The sequence below is a fragment of the Pteronotus mesoamericanus genome, unplaced genomic scaffold (genome assembly GCF_021234165.1).
Source record: "Pteronotus mesoamericanus isolate MK-2021 breed Mesoamerican mustached bat unplaced genomic scaffold, CSHL_Meso_final scaffold_1066, whole genome shotgun sequence".
Lineage (NCBI taxonomy): Eukaryota > Metazoa > Chordata > Mammalia > Chiroptera > Mormoopidae > Pteronotus > Pteronotus mesoamericanus.
Genome location: NW_026555299.1, coordinates 815,537 through 835,677, shown reverse-complemented (window position 1 = coordinate 835,677; position 20,141 = coordinate 815,537). Strand labels below are relative to the sequence as shown.

Here is a 20,141-nt window from a genome sequence, read left to right as displayed (position 1 = left end):
ATTTTTTAAAAACGCACAGCTGACTGGATCAAATGATTCTGTGCTTTGGCACTTTTAGGGTTTATTTTATTCTCATTCGAGAGGGTAGGGGGAGAGAGAAACGCTGATGTGAGAGAGACACACCAATCAGCTGCCTCCTGCACGCAAACCCGGGCGTGTACCCTGACTGGGAACTGAACCAGTGACCTTTCGGTTATAGGATGGCACTCCAACCAACTGAGCCACGCTGGTCAGAGCTGCTTTGGCTCTTAATAAGACAACCAAGTACTTACTGCACACTGTTTATATATTCATTATTATATAGGCTACAGAACAAATGTAAGCCATACTATCAATGACTCCCCAATACTTAGTACCTAGTTCTTGGATAAGATTAACACCTGAGATAATAAAGGCTGAACATACATGATTAGGCCTAAAATGAGGGATACAAACTACAAATGCTATGCCAACTGAGAGAGAGAAACTGAGGGCAGACAGGCCTATACCTCCCAGGGGTCCCCATCGATCAGCACTCTCACTAAGGTGCCCTGCCGTTACCTTAGATGTGAGGAGACAGGATTTGGACTACATGACTTCTAATCTGAGGTCCTTCCATTCCTGAAACTCCTTGAGTATGTAATTTTAAAATGTAAAATAAACCTAAAATGTTTCACAGTAGTATGAAATTAATAGCACACTGCTTATAGAAGCAAAATTATAATAGTTTTTGCTCACTTTAGAGAAAATATATTCTAAAGACAGACAAAAATAAACTTAGACCATAACTCAGCATCCACTCTAACATCTCTCATATATAACACTTCCAAGAAAATATTCTTCCATCTCAGAAATCTCTGCTTAGCCTTGAGAAAATTTTACACCATCGGTAAGAGAAAGACAAATACCTGCCGCAGGGAAACAAAATGGCAGAACCTAAAGTGTTGATGCTAATGCACTCTGAGACCCTCGCTTACTAAACACTACTAAACACTGCGAAGTCAGCCAGGCATTAGGGAGGCGCCAGAAAAAAGAGCACTGCCCAGCTCCGTCTCCTCACTGAAGCATCTGGCGTGTCTGTGTGCACAATCCCAAGCTTACGGGGCATAAATACACAAATACAGTAGGTAGCCCCCCAGCAACACACTTTCCCTAAAAGTTAAAGAAAATCCTTCAAATTTTAAAGATTTATCTGGTCCACCATATCTGCTTACTGTAATACTTTTTAATCAGCAAATTAACTATTTGTAATTTTGACATTTTCCTCTTTGCTCCTTATAGGTAATACAGTGGTAACGAAGAGCAAGGGATACTTAATGACAGAAAATATCTAGATTTCCTAGTGCAAGGCAGAGCCCTCTCCACACCGTTTGATACACTGAAAAGGAAAGAAGGCAGCAGGATTCCTACCGTAGTGGCACTTTCATGTCCCAGAAAACACGGGCAAGCAATTGTTTAATATTTTATTAAAAACCTCTTAATTGCCCTGGCTGGTGTGGCTTGGTGGACTGAGCACCAACCAGCCTGCGAACCCAAGGGTCGCCAGTTTGATTCCCAGTCAGGGCACATGACTGGGCTGCAGGCCAGGTCCTCAGTGGTGGGCACGTGTGAAGCAACCACACACTGATGTTTCTCTCTCTGTCCTTCCCCTCTTTTCCCTGCTCTAAAAATAAATAAATAAATAAAAATCTTTTAAAAAACAAAAACAAAACCCTCTTAATTGTGTATAGTGGTTTAAATAATTAGTTTTTCTGAGGAGCCCTGTGATAACAACTTTGATTTCCTGAAAGAGTAGCTTATTGTGAACTGATATGCTATTTTAGGGGGTATGAACACAGCTATGATCACACAGTACAGCCTTTGGCCAAGTTATTCCTCCTTTCTGGACTTGTTTCACCGAATGAAAAATGGTATTGGACCAGACTAGGAGTCCACAGACGTATGGAATCTATGGCTATTTCATGGATTCCATAAACTTCCTTATACTGTATACAAAATTTTACATACATGCAAACCATATTTATGTACTTATTTGTTTTTATTTACAGGGAAATAAATCCATAGCTTTTTACCAGATTTTCAAAGGGAGTCTATGATCCAAAACAGGTTTAAGAATCCAAGACTAAACAATACACAGTTTGTTCCATCTCTAACATCCTGTAATTTCCTCTTATACTGCTGGCCAAAGAGAAGGGCATCTTCATGACTAAACCCAATCAAGAATAACAAATACGCTCGCCAAGAAATTAATCAAAATAATGTATTCCAATTCAAAGTGAACCTGAATTTTTTAGACAACAGATGAACATTACTTTTTTAAAAAACTTTTCAAGCAAATTTTACCACTACAAGCTCATCTCAGGAGGCTTACATGAGAATTCTTTATGTGTACTTAGGGATACCCTACTAGATAGACAGTCTTTCTCCAGGTGCACTTTTTTAAAAAGGCAACGCTTCCAGTTTCCTACTTCTAATCCTATCCAATAGCGGAGAGAGTAACAGGAGAAAGGTATAGAGGGAAAAAACTAGAGCATGGAAGACTGGAATGAAGGAGACTGATAATAGACAAAGCAGCTACCCATCCTACTATTAGCAAGAGACAATATATGAGAATGGTCATGGTCTAATATTTCAATTTGTAAAAAGGATATTAGATAACAGAGAAAACTAGCTTTCCTGTAAGCAGTAAAAGAAAAAATGTGTCTGTTACTGAACCATCTAAGCCTAAAATTTTTAGGTTCTCATGGCAACCTAAGTCATCACACTGCACATACTGTATATAAAGCACATATTTAGAGGCTTAACTAGTAAACTCAAAATGTGACATATGTGCAATGTGGGCGACAACATTATTCTGGGAACTTTAACTTTAAAATCTTCCAACTTTTATTTTGCAGCCCCAAAGATGATATAATAGAGTCAACTATGCAGAAGGTGCAATCTCAAGGAAGGAGAGATACATAAAGAACATAAATAGAAGCAAAGGGATGAAAGGCAGAAAGGCAAGACAACTCAGGCTGTCAGAAAAAGTTTCTGAACGTGGTTCTCCCCGACTGTGAATCAACTTGTAAATGGAAGCCTAAAAAACAAGATCACTAGTGAGGACATATATTAAGACAGCATTTGCAATGCAGTTCAGTGTTGGCCCAGTCAAAAGAGGACAGGGTCACACGGATCAGACCATTTGGTAAATGTGGCACCGGCTGCAAGGCAGTCTGGAGAGACCAGTGTTTTCTTTGTCTTTTTTCTAGGAGCTCATGGAATATAGCTGTTTAAAATTAAGAAGCAACATCAGAGCCAAAAGGATAGCCATGGGTCATGGGAATTGGGGAAGGGGGACAAGACTAAAGGAAGAAAATTAAAAAGGAGACGGAAGTCTTATCACATCATGTCTCACTAGGGAACCAAATAAAGATGTAACATTACAGTTTTCTCATCTAGTAAATGATCCATGGGAGAGATACCTCCACCTGTCTGCCCGTAAGAACTCGATTATGACCCACACACTTCTAAAAAACCTGAAGATGCTATGAATGCTACCTAGCTTAATACCGCATTTCCATGTCATTTCTGTCAAGAGTTAAATTACTCGTACTTTTCAATAAGAACGCAAGTAAATAGTTTAGGTGAGTTACACAAACAGTATCTCACAGCAGTGTGGCTAACAGGTGTGCCTATTTTTCTAAAGCTCTCAAAGGTGAGAACTTCTAGAATGAGACACTGAATTTATATTACTCATTAATAGTTAAAAATTATACTATGACATGAAAGGGTTACAGAAACAAATTATTTCATTACTGTTACGAGACAAGCCTCAAGAAGCAAGAAGATGAAGGGAAAATGCTGCGGCATCTGGAGTGTGAACTGGGTAGCCCAGTCCTGTGCTACCACTTAATAGCTGGATGCCCCAAACAAGGGACTGCCTTCACTAAGGTTCTTAGCTTCAAGTTTCCTCGTCTACAAAATGGTAAGGATGCAATCCTATCTCCTTCCCTCCCTCCTTCCTGGCTGGTCTGTCTCTGTCCTTTCCTCCCTACCCACATTAATGTGAAGTCTTAACAGATAAATTTCTTTCTTTACACTATAACCTGACATACTTTCTATGAAGGAAACTGTACAATAAACTTGTAAGGAAAAATTCACTGGTCAAATTAAGAACCAGAAAAGTAACTAAATAATAAATGTTTTAGAATAAATGAGATAAAAGGACAACTGAGGATAAAGCTTGGATTAGAGATTTCTTTCAGAGCCAGGCCACACCTGCTAATGACTAAAATATTTGATTACTTTAATTAATTACCTTGGTTAAAGAACAAAAAAGTGCTGATGGTAATAAAATTCCAGAATATTAAAAACTCAGCCACATTTTCATTCTCTACTATGTTGAAGTCAAAACAAGACTGCCAACAGTGTTTTCACTTTAATTTTCTGGTAAGATAAAAAGAAAAATTAATATTAAAGCCAAATTCTCCACTTCTAAGTATAGTAAATTCTTTGAAAAAAAAAATACCTGTAGCTTTAAGAAACTGAAAACATTTCTGTACATCTTACTAGGAAATACGTGTTTATGCTTTGCTTAATGAGTATAAAAAAACTCAAGCTAATTTTCATAACTGTTTACTCCCTACTACCTTTCAAGCAGTTCTGAAAGAGGAAAAGTAAAATAAAAGTTGAAGCACTTACTGACAAGAGCATTAAGGGACTGGCATACTAAGCAACATGACATCCAAAAAATGGACCTAAAAATTCCTTTTTTGATATATGTGATTAATAATTATCAAAATAATGGTTCTGAACCCCAAACTCACTTTTATGTCAATGAACCTACTCTAAGCAATGGTAAAAGCATTCACAAACACACCACAAATAATACATAACAATCTGCTTATCTGGCTTTTAATTTTCTTTTAAAATATTTTGAGTATTCTTTCAATATTCTTAGGTCATAATCATCTCATCATATAAAGCTCACTATAAGGTACTTTGAGCTGAACAGAGCATTTATTATCTCATCCCCCCCAAACCTGTTAAAGAACTAGCTTGCTCCAAATATGGCATTATCTCTTCAGAGTCCTACGTCAGGTCCGACATAATTCTTTTGACGCATTATCTGTCTTGTCATGAGTGCACGCATGACTTAAATGGAGATAAACAGGCTAATGAAAAACACTCAGGTCTGGCCCTGGCTCAGTAGCTCAGTTAGTTGGAGCATAGTCCTGGTGGGCCAAGGTTGTGGGTTCGATCCCCAGTCAGGGCATATGCAGGGGTCAATCAGTGAGTACAGATGATGGGAGAGCAGGTCACTATCTCCCCTCCCCCCCACCCCCCAATAAGTTAAAAAAAAAAAAAAACCAAAACACTCAGGTCTGATTTTCAACTGCTGCTTTATAAGGGGAGAAAGACAAAGCTTTACAATGGGAAATCCATGTAAAACTATGTTCTCTCTGAACTTAGTCAATGGAATTTTAGGTAACCCCCAACCTGAAGAAAGAAGGAAGAGGCAGAGGCTGCCTGTCCAGAATGGTGGAGAAGAGAATCCTTCCCTCGGTAGAAAGTTCCCCTGAGTGAACTCTAAGGCACTTTCCTAACCCCAGAAAATGAGACTTACATTTATGAAAGGTAGAGGCACGGTAAATGCAATAAAAATGCAATGCATGCACGGGGACAAGAGAACAGTATGCTGGAAAGTTAGAAGGCCTGGGCTGAAATCCTGCTTCTGCTTCTATGTGAATCTAAGTAAGGCATTTCACTTCCCTCGTTTGCAAAATGAAAGGATTAGAGAAGAAAAATCTCTGAAGGTTCCAACATTGTGAGACTATGGCTTCCTCCTATGCCTGCCTCGGCCACAACCTTCCCATTGCTGCTCTTTACCATAATTAGGCAGCTTTTTAAAGCATCTAATTAATGAAACACAGAAATTAAAACCTTTAACTTTCTATTTCTGGCCTGTTGCAAACGTACAGCAGCATTTTATCAAGAAGTAGTTAATGCCGCACAGTTCTTGAGATGCTGGCTTTTCTTTGAACCCCAGTGACAGTTACACAGTGACAAGTTGTAAGCAAGGAGGTTGTTACCATGGGGACCCACTAGGATTCCTGGGGGTGGATCCAGCAGGCTTTTTTTTTCTTTCTAAAGCATTTTTTGATGTTCTGGATCTGGCAGTTCAGAAAGCCTGATCTGATTTTTCTTCAGCAAGCTTGCTTTCAAGAAATATTACCATGTAACATATAATTCTGAAGAAATAAAACTGTTTCAGTGACACTCTCTGCAAAAGATTTAAATATATTCAAGTCAATCTTTACCCCCTCCTTATTCATAAAAACAATAAATACAAACTGAATTAAGTTTCAGTGACCTATGTATGCTGCCATTTCTTTCCAAATCACCATACTGCATAAATTATATTACTTTGTATTTTCCCTATGAAGACTTCAGAGTTTTTCAAGGTGAGTTTCTACTCAAGAAATTTCAGCTTCCCTACACATCTTAGAAATATAGGAGACACACAAAATGTAACAACTCGAACTGATTATTAAACAAATCAAACCAATTAAATGAGAACAGAAAAGCTGAAGTTTAAATTCCAAGTCTGCTTCAAAGTCACCACATGCAGACAAAGGGGATGTAATATAGGGAAATAACTGCCATTTCCAGCTAAATGCGGGCCCCCACTAAGCGCCTCCGAGACACATTCTGTTAGGAGATACCTTAAGAAAATAGATCATTTCCAAGTCTGATCTATGCATCTAGTTTGTTCAGAGGAAAAAAGAAACAGTCAAAATTCAAAAGAAAACATTTTTCTAAGTTGTATGCTTCTTGGAACAGAGTGAAGTCTTCTCTAGGTCTTTATTAGGTCAGAGCAAAGTTACACCAGAGAGATGAACATTAATAAATAAAAAGAGCACTTGATTTTATAGTAATAATTGAGAACTTCAGCTATCCTAGGCCTGATCCACAATAACTTGTAAGCTAGAAAGTTCCTGAAACAAAGCTCAGTAAGCGTCCCTGTGCTCCTAAGTCTCTCCTTAGTCTCAAACTAATAATTATTAAAAAGCCTAAATATAAATGCCACTAAGATAAAATGTGTTGAAAACCAAATTCATAACCATATTATAAAACAGCAATGTCAAATTCACAAGCCTAAAGAATAAATAATAATCTAAGGAGACAGGGTATACCATCAGCTAAAGGTAAGCGCAAACATCGAGATATTTCACAAAAATATTGTATATGGTTTTGATATATTTACTCACCAAGCTTTCCTGTAGCACATCCAGAAACTTACTTTTAGTTTCTCAATCCCACTGCCACAATCTATAACCCAAATTAGTTCAGTAAAGAAGTTTGCAAGCTTTTTAAAGTGCACTTATAAACACATCCAGAGGCTCTTAGAAACAGCATATGATTAAAAAAAACAATAGATATATAATAAACACAGTGCCTTTCCATGATTGTTTCCCATAAACTTGAAAGTGGAAGAGCAAAGGACAAGCCCAGAGGACAGTTTTGCCACATTACTTTGATATCAGGGAGTCTAAAGACAAAAAGGAGAGACTCAAACAGCTGGACATGAGGGGGGCAAAGCCCTAGGTGCTTTAGGTGCTTTATTCATTTTTATTACTGGTTTACAGTTTCCTTGATTTTATTTTTAAATGCATGTCTTGGCCAGAAAAGCAAGAGAGCACAGACTGCCAGCAGTATCAGATTCTCCTTTTCTCATTCTCTGGAGCTACAGAAAACAGGGCCAGAATCAGGGTTGTCTAGGAGCCTTTTGATTTTGTCCAAACAATATACAATATGAGGTTTCAAGATCACAGAGCTACACAAAAGCTTTTATGGTACACATATTAGTCAACTTAATGTCTTCTCCAGCCCCCCATCCCTGGCCCCCCGCCCGTGGAGAGCACAAACACAGTCCCCCACTACCACAGATTATGCCGTTGAGTTTCCCACATTTGGGGAAATTGCAGGGGTCAGCACATCCAGAGCGCAATAGATAAGCCCAGCCCTGGGAAAACCACCATTATGATCAAGGTATTTCTACTGCCAGGTAAGTATAACTTAATGTCTTGCAATGGAAAGCTGCTTACTTCCCCCACCACCACCCCAACAGAAAAGTCCTTGGAGCTTTAAAGTACTTTGATTATCTTCAAAAGGCAATAACTTGAGACAGTCTTGAACTGTCTCAAAACATAAAAATAAAGTACCATCAGACCAGACGTTGAGTATTCAACAAATATTTATTGAGTACTGACTATGCAAGGTCCCGATACCAGTAAGCTCTGTGGACTGCAAAAATTCTATGCACAGCACTTGGTTCAATACTATATACACACTATTACATGAAGGCATAACTGTTTAGGTACATATTCACAACAACTTGGCTTCCCATGTCAAATGTCTTCCAACTTTTTCTACCCTGCAAATCTATCCTTCCTGTTTGTATGTAATTCCACATTTCAAAGCTGGCTCTTGTTTCTTTTTAATTCCTGCTCATTAATATTACTGGGAAATTTTACATTTTTCTGGAATAAAGTCTTTCAACTTAACAGAAATATAATGATCGCAGGAAGAAAAAAAAAATCAAATTAGAAGCATTAAACTGTCTTTCTCAGAGCTTCCCTCTCTCATTAACATTTCTCACAGAGAAAAACTCCACTGTGATGCTATTACAGATCATTCATGAAGTTACTGAGCAGAGACCAGACAGACTCCATCAACTGGGCACTCAGCCACTCACCATTACCCTTTGTTTAAAGTCTCAAGTGCCATTCAACCCACAGCATTGTGTTTCACTCAAGTCCATCAACCTTTTAAAAAAGGAAACAATCAGGACACTAAAAATGTGTTACTTACCTAGAAAAGAAGAAAGGATCTAATCCATATGCCTCACAAAAAATCATTTTAAAATGATGGCTCCCTTTAAATTTCCTATTTGAAACAGCAGTATTATTTTATTATCTGTCTTACATGTCTAAAAGTAGTTATAAAGACATAATCATTAAAACTTCTAAAACAAACAAACCAACTAACCTTCAATCTTGACCTGGCAAAGCACCAGAGAGAAACATTCTACACCAAGAGCAACATCACAGGTGCATCATGTCTACACTACAGACTCAGGAGCCAGACCACAAGTGTGAGGCCTTTTTGGAGGGTAGGGGGAAGGGCAATCTTCCAAAGAACAATGATCCTAGACCTATTCTAAAATTCAAATGAATTTAAGAAATATTAGGCAGAGCTCTGTACTCAACGTCTTATTCAAAACTCTTCTGGTTGTAACTAAGAGACGCCTTCTTCAAACTAACTTTAGCAAAAAATGGAATTAATTGAAAGAATACCTCCAAGAGCCCAAAGGCAGAAGGTACAACAGGGCCACACCTAAAAAAAGCCTTTATGCACCCAGGCTTCTATTCTCCTTGTGGACAACTGCCTCTCTCTCCAGAGCTATAGTACATTTCCCATCTACACATCTTTCGGGATGAATCTAATTCTCCTTCCCTGCAAGAAAAGACTGGCCTTCACTGCTTCCATATGTGTGAACCTGGATGCGGCTACACCCCAGCATCTGAGTTTATAAATTTGCATGTTTCAAGTTCTCTGAATTCAGATGATCTGTTTGTTCCCTAAAGACCTGAATCTAATGTCAATCTCAAATTCCTAGGAGAAACTGATTTGCCGAGCTTAGGTTAGGTGTTCACCCCCACTGCAACAAGCTGTCACAAAAAGGGCTAGATTGCCCTGAGCGGTGCAGCTCTGTGGGTTGGGTGTCATCCTGAAAAGAGAAAGGCCGGTCACAGGTTTAATTCCTGGTCAGGGCACATACCAGGGTTGTGGGCCAGGTCCCCTGGTGGGGGTATGTGAGAGGCAACTGATTGATGTTTCTCCCTCACATGTGACTGTTTCTCTCCCTTTCTTTCTCCCTCCCTTTCCCTCTAAAAATAAATATTTTTTTTAAATAAAGAAGGGCTAGATCAGAGTATAATTAGGGTAGGGACTGTGTGTCTGACTCCTCAAAAGAGATGAAATTCACTAAGGGGGAAAAAAAAAGCACAGTATCATCCTCAAAAAACTTAAAATCTTGCTGAAATGAAAAACCAATGTTATTAACGAAACAGTAAATAATATCCTGTGATACAGTAGTGGGATGAATAGATAAGAAAAGCTTCATGAGAAAAAGGTTAATTGTACACTAAATGACAAACAAAATTGAACCATGGGCAGGGAAGGGCTGAAGAATATAAAATGCAAGACCTGCTCCTTTTGCTCTAACTATCTAAGAAACATGAACCCAAGGAATAGTCTTTTACCACATAAACAGCCTCTAGTGAAGAAATATCCCTGCTGAAAACCTGCTATAAGGCTTAAAATGATTATATGGTCACAAAAGCAGTCCTGCTTCGATGTGCAGTAATTACCAGTTGATGAATGTCAGTTACACATTTTCAGTTTGCTTGTCGTCATCACCCTTGACTTCCTTTCACTCCCTGGACCCCCGAAGACCCTTGCTCAGATGGCATTCAGAATCAGGCAGGAAGCCCAAAGGGCAACACAGATGTTTCTCACTGCTAGTATCCCACCCAACATAGCTGGCAGCATCTCGCAGACCAAACTCAGACAGGAAAGAGTAACAACAGGCAAGTTATGATAGTAGCGTGGGGGAAGGGCATCGGAACAGAAAAGAGGAATGTTTCCCCCACACACAAAAGCTACAAGCACAAAAAGAAACTGGGAAATGCCTACAGTAAATTATCTGTACAAAATAGAAACTAGCAAAAACTTTAACCGATGTCCAAATAATATTGGGTTAAAAAAGACAGTCTACTCACAGTAGACTATTATCCCACATTATCACCAAAATATCACACACATTACTAGTCTCTACAAGAGCTTGCTTCAATCTCACAGGAAACAACAAGGCCACAGAACAATGAGAAAGTGGTGACAGTTTCTAATTTAGGGATTCTTCTGCTGAAGAGTAGCAATGTTATGTAAATGAAACTACTAACTACTGACCTTCCAAAATAAAAGTGTAACCTATAAAATTAAACAGTTTTGGAACCAAAAAACTTCCTTTTTGTAGAATCCCCACACTAAAGACATTCATTTCCCAATTCAAAACTAAAGTTTCAATATGGGAATTGTGATATTTAACTCCATTCTGTCAAAGCTGAACACAGCTGTAAAAAGAAGGGCTGGCAGTCGGTGGAGGTGAGGAAGTTAGCAAACAGTTCTTTTTAAAGCCACACTCTCCACCTAAAAGTGGCACATTAAAGTCAATTAAGTGGGTACTCTCTCTCTCTCATGGGAGCACACCCTCTGTAACTTTCTAAATAAACTTTCTCTTAAAATTTGACTTCTTGGCTTTGAAATCTTTCTTTGCTGAACTCAAGAACCAAGATCCAATTTCACCAACACTGCCGGCACCAAAACCACATTACAAAGAAGTTATTAATTTATATGTAAACCATACACATTACAATCCCTACCTTTTGGGCAGGAAAAAAAGGTTATAATGATAAAAAATGAGTTACTAAGACAGGCCAGAAACTGATCTCTCCCTAAGGAACCTCAGCGTTTTCCTCTCTCCTAATGAAAGCAAATACACACATGTCACTGCCTCTTTGGGTGAAAACCAGAAGCTGTCCAATAAGCTATAAATAACAGCCAAAAAATAAAAAAAATAAAAAAAATAAAACCATTTAAGAGAGAGTCCTCAGATCTTACTGCAGCCTAATGAGAACCCACCATTCCTCTTTACGAAAGTTGATCTGAAAATGAGTTCATTTCTTGTAAAGTGGGGTAAAGGTTGGCTGGCTGGTTGTCATATTAGAACTTCACAAAAATCTTCATGTTAAAACACATTTAAGAGGCTGAATGAATTATCTTATATTCAGTCTCCTCCCCTTTCTCACCCCTTGAGAAAAGTCTAATTTTAACATAACTTTCCATATTTATGAAATTAATGTTCTCTGTATAAAAATTTTAAAACAATGGTAAGTACGAAGAAGAAAAAGAAAAATCATCCACAGCCCAATGCCCAATACCCAGAGTAAATTTTGATATTTATCCTTTTATCCTGTGAGATAGAATTTCTAAGAGAATTAAAGATTTCCTTTCTGAAAAGAATGTATTAAGTCAATATGGGGTTTATGATGGATATAAAGCATTCTTGGAAAATTTTACAGGTCTGGAACTCAAAGAAGTTTAAAATAAATACAGGCGCATGGCCTCCATAGCATAGCAGAGGTTTAAAAAATAACAACAGAACAATTCTGTAAGGAAATCCCTACTTTAAGCAGTGTCTAACACCCAATTTCATGACAAGGATTAAGTTACAATTATAAAGATCTCTTCAAGAAAACTGTCTTTAGCAAATTACAAAGCTCAGATAAGGATTCTTGATACAATATAGTTTACAATGCAAATAACTAAAACTGATTATCTCTTTTGTCTATATTACAACTCTAAATTTAGAGCCCTCCCACCCTCCATGCCTAAAACTAGCTACCTATTTAGGAAAAGACCCAGGTGTCCCTATTACAAATCCAGTAATACACTCATCTGTATTTTCAGTTTACTAACAGACTCTTACATGAAATAAGAGTGTGAAACTGAATCTAGGAAACCACATTACCCAAGGATTCCACAGGGGGCAATGAACTAAAAGGTTCTATGGGGAAGGATGCCTTGCGTAGCAAAACATTTCATATGCAAGAACTGGATATTAGGAAACAATCTCATCCCTTATGCCACAAAGACAAAGGAAAATGCAAAACAAAATAAACCCAAAAGTGGAAACAAAAGGAACACTGACTTGGTAGCTACTTTTTATTATGGCACTACTAGGCATTTTAACTGCGCAGTTTTCTTTGGCTTAGCTTGCATTATTGAACCATACGATTAGTATGCCCGTTTCTACAGATGAAAAAAGGAAGCAGCATTATCAACACTGTACCAGACACTGCTCAGCGCCTAGCACAAGTTATCTCAATTGACTCTCACGTTACCATTCCAGCCGGGTATGTCTTTTAAAGATGGGAAAACACGCCCAGGAATGTTAAGGTCACATGCAGCGATGGCAGCAATTTTTAAGCCCACTGGCTGGAGCTGTCACACCTATCCTTCCCAGGCTGTGCTTATAACCCCATTCTTTGAAACCACAATTTTTCATTTTAAGGACTCAAAAATCAAAGAATCAACTCTCAATTATGGGAAAGACTACTTTTCCAGGTTTTTTCCAAAAATTTCTTGTTTCTATTTCATTTGCCTTTTGACCATTTTTGTGTGCCACCTCTAGGAAGGAATGTGTAGGAAAATACATGATTATATTAATATCAAACAACTTTGGAATTTGTTAGAAGTTCTGCTTGGAAAGGCTACATAGAAGTTAATTCTTGATTCAAATTATATTTCTGAAATACTTGGACGTCCCTTGATACATTCACTTTATAACTGTTATAAAAAATAATCAAGACTCAAAGAATAATCCTTGACCAGGTAGCTCGGTTAGTGTGATCCCCATACGCCAAGGTTGCGGGTTTGATCCCCAGTCAGGGCACATACAAGAATCAACCTAAGTAAATGGAACAATAAATTGATCCCTCTCTCTCAAATCAATAATTTTTTTTTAATTTAAAAATGCCAAAAATAGTTTTGGACAAAAGAGTGGTTCATGTTGTTTGGGGAAGAATGAATGTATGTCCTCTCTGACACTAAAATTAAGTCTCATGAATTAAGTACTGTAAGGGCTATAATACCTCATGGAACAACTGGGTTGAGTGAATAGAACTTCCAGTTCATCCCATGCCCCAAAAATATTAAACTCTCTGTATTACTAGGCATGTGCTCTGGGACAAAAATGGAATAGGAGGCAAGGTCCAAAAAGACACGAAAAGTAGACAATCAAAGCAGATGAAAACCAGTTATGAACCTTCAAAAAATAAGTAGAAGCCCATCTTAATAAGAAAGCCTTGCCCTGGCCGGTGTGGCTCAGTGGATTGAGCGCTGGGCCTGCGAACCAAAGGGTTGCCGGTTCAATTCCTAGTGAGGCACATGCCTGGGTTGCGAGCCAGATCCCCGGGGGCGGGGGGGCGTGCGGGCCACACTTGAGAGGCAACCACACACTGATGTTTCTCCCCCTCTTTCTCCCTCACTTCCCCTCTCTAAAATTAAATAAATAAAATCTGAAGAAGAAAAAGAAAAAGAAAGCCTTCATGCATGAGAATGCTTTGAATAGATTTGTTCCTACTGAAAGAAACTGGAAGACCATGTTCTCACACCGAAAGTATTAATCAAATGAGGCCATTAGCCCTGCCTGCTGTGACTCAGTGGATGCAAACCAAGGGGTCACCAGTTCGATTCCTGGTTGGGGTGCATGCCTGCGTTGTGGGCCGGGTCCCCATTGGGGAGCATGAGAAAGGCAACCACACATTGATGTTTCTCTCCCTCTCTTTCTCCCTCCCTTCCCCTCTCTCTAAAAATAAATAAAATCTTTAAAAACAAAAAACACACCACTAATGTCAAGAGGTTTTTTTTTCCCCTAAAGATTTTATTTATTTTTCAAGAGAGGGGGAGGGAGAAAGAGAAGGAGAGAAACATCAACCGGCTGCCTCTCCTCACATACTCCGAACTGGAGAACCAGGGACCTGGACTACAACCCAGGCATGTGCCCTGACAGGGCATAGAACCAGCGACCTTTGGTATGCAAACCAGTACTCAATCCAATGAGCCACACTTGCCAGGGCCAAATGTCAGGTTTTTAAACTTATCTGTAAGCACTATGAAATACCTGAATATCAGTCTACTCTCAGACCAAAAAACAAAAAAACCAACAAAAAAACCCTCGTATAATATAATTATAAAGCAAAGGCAGAAACTTAAACTTGCCTATTCTTGTTCTCTTCCTGTGACACTTTTTCTGTACACAACTCATTCAAAGTTTAGAAGTTATGATTAAATTAGAAATGGTGCTATTAACTGTGATTTGGTTTATTGTTATGTACTTTTATACACACTGATATGTTTGAACTTTCAAGGGATTTGAGCTTGTTAGTGGACATATCTGTTTGGTAATCCACACGAAGAGCATGAACCATCTAATTAATTCAGCAGCCTTATAGAGCTCCAAGAGAAGGAGAGCTATCAAGACACATCCCTGACCTCAAGAAGCAGAGGAATTCAGCCACAAAAAGGAATGAAATACTGATACATATATGCTACAACATGAATGAATCTTAAAAACTTCGTGCTAACCCTGGTTGCTGTGGCTCAGTGGCTTGAGTGCTGGCATGCAGACCAAAAGGCCGCCAGTTCAATTCCCGGTCACAGCACATACCTGGGTTGCCAGCCAAGTCCCCACATGGGGGAAAGGGTGTGTGAAAGGCAGTCAACTGATGTTTCTCTCCCTCTCTTTCTCTCTTCTTTCCCTCTAAAAACAAATAAATAAAATCTTTAACAACAACAACAGCAACAACAAACTTTTGTGCTAAATGAAATAAGCCAGACACAAAAGGACAAAAATATTGTTAAGATTCCAGTTACACAAAATACCTAAAGGAGGCAAATTCACAGATAGAAAGTAGACTAGAGAGGTTACCAGGAGCTAGGAAGAAAAGAGAACGGGGCTTTATTGCTTACTGGTTACAAAGTTTAAGATTTTTTTTTTTCTTTTATTGATTCTAGAGAGAGGGAAAGGGAAGGAGACAGGGAGAGAAACATAAATGTGAGAGAGAAACATCTGATTGTTTGCCTTTTGCTCTCACCTCACCCCAGGACCAAACCCACAAACCCAGGCATGTGCTCTGGGAATCGACCTTTCAGTTTGCAGGACAATGCCCAACCAACTAGTTTTTGGAAAAAGATAGTGGTGGTGACTGCACAATACTATGAATGTACTCTTAAAAATGGATTTAAATGACCTAAACCTAAAACCTAAAATTATAAAACTTCTAGAAGAAACAGTAAGAGAAAAGCTTCATGGTTTTGGAGTTGGCAATGCTTTTTTTTAGATATAAGACCAAAAGCACAAGCAACAAAATCAAAAACAGACAAACGCGGCTACATCAAACTTAAAAAATATTAAGTTTTTAAATGACAGTGAAAGGCAACCTACAGAATAGGAGAAAGTATGCGCAAATCATGTATTAATACAGGGTTAATAATTCAGAGTATATAAGAAACTGCAACCTAACAGAAAAATCAAACAATATGATTTAAAAATAGGCAAAAGACTTGAACAGACATTTCTGCAAAGACACTGGCCAGCAAACATACGAAAAGATGTTCAACATCATTACAGAGAAATGCAGTATCAAAACCACAATGAGCCCTGAATAGTGTGGCTCACTTGGCTGGGCGTCATCCCGCAAAGCAAAAGGTTGCCAGTTTAATTCATGGTCAGAGCACATACCTAGGTTGCAGATTCAGTTCCCGGTCGGAGGGTCAATGTTTCTCTCCCTTTCTTTCTCCCTCCCTTCTCCTCTCTCTAAAAATAAATAAATAAATAAATAAATAAAATCTTTTTAAAAAACACACATATAATGAGATATGTATCACCTCACACCCATTAGGATAGGTACTCTTTAAAAAAAATCTTAAAAAACAGAAAATAAATGTTGGCAAGGATATGGAAATATTGGCGCCCTTGTGTTGCTAGTTGGATTGTAAACTTTCGGATTTGCAAGATAAAATTCTGTAGACGTTTCCCAACAATGTGAATGTACTTAATGCCACAGAACTATACACATACACAAAAATAGTTAAGATGATAAAGTTTATATTACATAACTTTTTACCAAATAAAAATGCAAATATAAAAACTGGTTAAAGTGACAAGTGTTGTTGTATATATTTCAATTGAAAAATTATGTAATATATCAAAACCCACTGAATTATATGTGAATTAAACCTCAACAGAGCTGTTTTTTAAAAAAGATGGAGGAAACAGCAATGGGTTGGGGGCGCCCGAAGTCGTGAGCAGAGAGAACCCTAATGTTTCCAAGTCCTCCCAACTCCCCCAGCCTCCAGGTGGCAGCTCTTCTCCTTCCCTGTGCACAGCACACTGCCACCCTCCAGCCCCCCACTTCCTTATTAGGTCCAGCCTCGCAGTCAAATTAAGTTGAAGAAGCTGCAGTGGCAGTTACAAGAGAAGGCATGGAATTCAGGACTCACCCTCCACATTTAGCAGAAAGCCCAAAACTTTATTTTTTTAAAAAAATCACAGGGTAGACATACAAAAAATGCCCTTTCCTCTCCTGTGTTCCAGCTCAGCATATGTTTAAAAGAGCAACTTCTCTGCTCCTGTGCTGGGCTAGCCACCGACTTCCCTCCCCTATGCTGCAGCTGTTAAATACAGAGCAACATCGAAGAGTGGTTGTTAAACTGTGCTTATCACCTATTATTAAATCTTAGAAACACATCACAAAACTGTTACTTGGATGAGCCTCTTTTGGTAAAATAAGAAACATTTCTATAGCATATAAAAAGAGTAAGGTAATAACGTCTATAATAATAAAAAGAAACAGGAATTTTACATATGAAACAACCATCTGACTCAAAATTTCACTGTCCGCCTGGTATGCCACAGCACGGATGGGATCAGCGCTATGTGGGAGGCTGACACTATTTCCTCCATTTTGCAGATGAGAATAAACTAAGGCTCAGAACAGTCACTTGGTCTAGGCTGTGGAGCCAGCAGCTGACAGGGCAAGGATGACAATCCAGCCCTTCCAACTTGAAGCTCAGGGCCCTTTCCATTCCATCGCATCTTGAAGGGCAATTTGCAAGATACTGTTTTTTAAAAATCTGTGATGAGGCTGTTTTAAGAGCATTTGCTAGTAACCTTGGGCAAAGTCACTTAACCTCTGGGAACCTCAGTTTCCTCATTTGAAAAGTGAAGAGTTTGGAAAAGATATTCTATCTCTAAAAGCCCCACCTGCTAATGGATTTTCTGTGCAGACACGATCTAAGAGATAGTACATAGCAGGAAAAAAACCCTGCTGTGGGCAAGACTGACTGGTTGGAGAGAAGTTTGAGGCCTCCGCTCTGGGCCAAGAGTCATTCTTAATGGAAACAGGTGGCCACAGTCAAAAGGAAAGAACCACTGGGGGAACCATCCACTTCCTGGTTAAAGCAACAGCTGAAAAGTTCCAGATTCAATCATGGCTAACTCATGATCAGGAACCACATACTACAAAGTTAGAAGAACATAAAAACTGGCACGGAGGAGGTGGGGTGAGTGCAGCAACAGTTTTTGCATGCTATGGCAACTTTGTGACATTCCACGTGGGTCCACTCCTGTTGAAACAGAAAGAGCCCTGGGCGACTCTGAGTGGGGACACCTTCCTCTCCAAGAATTTCAGGAGACCGAAAGCTGGCAGAGCCCTGTAAGAAACGCCACACTTGTGAAGAGCCGACCCAACACGTGTGGAGAAGGTGAAGGAATGCGACAAAAGCCTCCCCATTCCACAGGGAAAACCGAGGACAATGCCTTTGACTTAAAAGGTGAAGTTCCCGGCAAAGAGTCTCTGGCTATCGGTAACCTCTTCCCGTGCAGGTGTTACAGCACGCCACGCTCCTTAAAACTGTTACACAGCCCTTAAACTCGCAGGTAATAAAAGTACAGCATTAACTCTGCAGCCGAGAGAAAGATCCCATTTTTCCTGAAAACGGGCTCCAACCAAAATCTCACCGCCTTCTCTACTGGGAGGATGAGCCTGAACCACCGGGAAGCTCCTCAAAGCTGGGGCAGTAGTCTTACAGAATTACAACATCCGGACCCGAGGACCATAACCAGGACGCCCGTGGCTTTCAGTGCAAAGCCAAGTGCCCAGCAGAAAGCCTTTCGCGAGGCTCTCCGCGCCCCGGGTGCGAGATTCCAGCCCTGCTTCTAGGCCACGACTGGGTGAACACCTGATGTTGGGGGAGGGCGAGCCAAGGCCCTAGAGGATATGGGGCGAGGAACCGAGGCTCTCGAGGCTCCCGAGAAGGAGCGCTGCCCTCCAGAAGCAGGGGTCCGGGGGCACCCCCAGGGGAGAGCCCCTAGCACATGTGGGGCGACAAGAGCGGGGAAGCGATGTCCCGGGCAGGCAGCCTGAGTCTGGCACGGAGGCCGGAAAAAAAAAGAAGACGGAGCTACCCCTAGGCAGAGAACGAAGGCTTCTGGGTCCGGAGGGTGAAGGCAAAGGGCGCGAGGAGAGGGAGAGAGGCCACGAGGAGGGCGGGTCTCCCTGGGCGCGGGGGCACGCGCCGGACAAGCGCGGCCGGACCCGGGGAGCACAGGACCCAGACACGCGGGAGGAGATCACAGACCTGCCCCTGGGGCGCGGGGAACGAAGGGCGGCCGCGCCCGGAGGGCCCTGTGCCCGCGGCCGGCCGGACCGGACCCGCCCCGCGGCGCCTCCCTCCTGCCTCTTTTCCCTCCCTCGCTCCCTCCCTCCCACCAGCGGCCCGTTATCCCGCGGCCGCCGCACTCACCAGCGGCTGCACCTGAGCCCGCCGCTGCCTCAACTGCTGCCTGCGCCTCCTTAGCCGCCGCCGCCGCCTCGCTGCTGAGGCCGAGTCCCGGGGGAGCCTCCGCGTCCCGCCGCCGCTGCCGCCAGAGCAGAACACCCCAAAATGGCGGCACTTCCGGCACCTACCACCGGCGGGGAGGGCCGAGGAGGAGGGGGAGGTGGCAAGGGGGAACGTACCACCGCGGTGCCGCCCGCAGCGCAGATCGGAGCGGAACGCGGCGCGGCGCAGGGGCGGGCCTGGCGCCCGGCGCTGCAGCGCCCCCTCGGGCTGGGGACTGGAGAAGCAACCGCGTCGAAACCCCCGGGCAGCGGGGAACCCTCAGCTTCGGGAGCTGCAAGGGCGCATCTCTTTGTCTCGGAGTTCTGCTGGAGGGAATAATGGGAAGACCTCTCCTGGGAACCTGAAGTTCTCGGCTCTCTGCACCGCTCTGGATGACCTGGTGGGCAAGGACCCCTGCTTGGCACTGAATATGCGCATAATAAAATATTTGATGAATGAATGAATGAATGAGTTGAATGGAATGGTGTGCTTGGGCAGCGTTGGACACACCCTCCCTTCTGCTCCTCCAGAAGAGCAACAGGATCCGGGCCTTCTTCCTTTGCAGAGATGTGAAATGTGAATGTATTGCAAGCTTTCAGAATGAGGGA

General features: G+C 41.0%; 1 protein-coding gene and 1 non-coding gene across 9 annotated transcripts in view; both read right to left on the bottom strand.

Moving 5' to 3' along the window:
• Positions 1 to 19,601, bottom strand: part of CELF1 (CUGBP Elav-like family member 1) — a 69,507-nt gene extending 49,906 nt beyond the window's left edge. For 5 of the 8 annotated variants that reach the window (XM_054586973.1, XM_054586979.1, XM_054586982.1 and 2 more), the window contains exons 1-2: positions 19,456 to 19,601; positions 16,391 to 16,465 (exon numbers count right to left, since the gene is read on the bottom strand). The gene's annotated coding sequence lies outside the window, so the exon portion shown is untranslated. The remainder of the gene's footprint in view (positions 1 to 16,390; positions 16,466 to 19,455) is intronic. The other 3 variants (XM_054586977.1, XM_054586983.1, XM_054586981.1) reach the window with 1 other exon arrangement.
• On the bottom strand, positions 7,874 to 8,037 carry LOC129081533 (U1 spliceosomal RNA). The gene has a single exon (XR_008530319.1). It is a non-coding gene; the product is annotated as a U1 spliceosomal RNA (small nuclear RNA).
• Positions 19,602 to 20,141: the final 540 nt, after the last annotated feature.